Source organism: Pundamilia nyererei, unplaced genomic scaffold, assembly GCF_000239375.1.
Source record: "Pundamilia nyererei isolate P.nyererei 1_Seehausen unplaced genomic scaffold, PunNye1.0 scaffold00216, whole genome shotgun sequence".
Lineage (NCBI taxonomy): Eukaryota > Metazoa > Chordata > Actinopteri > Cichliformes > Cichlidae > Pundamilia > Pundamilia nyererei.
In genome coordinates this window covers 987,669-988,598 of record NW_005187617.1, presented here as the reverse complement: position 1 = coordinate 988,598, position 930 = coordinate 987,669, and the positions used below count along the sequence as shown (strand labels likewise).

General features: G+C 42.6%; 1 protein-coding gene across 2 annotated transcripts in view; it reads left to right on the top strand.

The window, feature by feature from the left end:
• Positions 1-275: 275 nt before the first annotated feature.
• The window catches only part of LOC102194488 (tyrosine-protein phosphatase non-receptor type 7-like), a 13,796-nt gene continuing 13,141 nt past the window's right edge, over positions 276-930 (top strand). Inside the window, exon 1 of one of the 2 annotated variants that reach the window (XM_005748224.1) lies at positions 276-581. The gene's annotated coding sequence lies outside the window, so the exon portion shown is untranslated. The remainder of the gene's footprint in view (positions 582-930) is intronic. The other variant, XM_005748222.2, reaches the window with a different exon arrangement.

Below are 930 nucleotides of genomic sequence, written 5' to 3'. Positions count from 1 at the left end.
CTGTTAGCGATGTGCTGTGTGATTTGACATGAATGATTCATGAGCAGCTGTTGCTGGTGTGTTAATAATCAACGCCCGGAGCATTTCACTCTTCCTCTCTTTCATTATCTCTCCATCTCTTTTTTCTTCTTTTTCTTTCTGACTAATTTTCTCTCTCACTCGTTCTCTCTCTCTTTCTCTCTCTTCCCTCAGGTCTCTCTGCCTCTCCCTCTCTACCTGCACACCTTGAACCAAGGTAATAACAGCCAGAAAAACAGGACAAGTCTATTCCTGCTGCTTCTTCTCTCTTTCACCTAATGTTCTGTTTTTTCTCCCTCGTTTACTATCACTTTCCCTCTCCGTTCACTTGTTTCTTCTTGCCCCCAGTGTGTCAGTAAGTAATTAGTTTCATTTGAGGAAGGTGGGAAAGAGAGAGAACAAATGGGGAGCGCCCATTTATTCCAGTGCTAGTTAGCGATTTGCTGAGCTGCTGATTAGTTTATTAGTTGTGCGAGTAAAGTGAGCAGGAGCTTCAGTATCAGAGACGGATTTACATCTTACAGACCTGAATTACACAGAACATCATGGCTAAGAAACATCTGGTAAGCTTGATCAATTTCAGACATTCTTCTCTTCTTATCTCTGAAAACCGTCGATAACTCTTCGATAACTGTCCCATGTTTTATCTCATGGGACCTAAAAAGATGAGTACTTTTAACTATAGATATAACCCACAGCAACAAATTGTTTTAAATTTGTTACATGAGTGTAATTAGAAGCTCGAGAGGATGCGGTGTTTCCAGGAAAATGTTGTGCACAACAAGCAACCTCCTGAAGATTTAGCGTTTGCTATGGCCAGGGGTGTGTCCAGGAGGGGGGGTGTGGTGTTCATGTGTGTGTGTGTGTGTGTGTGTGTGTGGGTGTGTGTGCGTGTGTGGATTGTAGGACTAA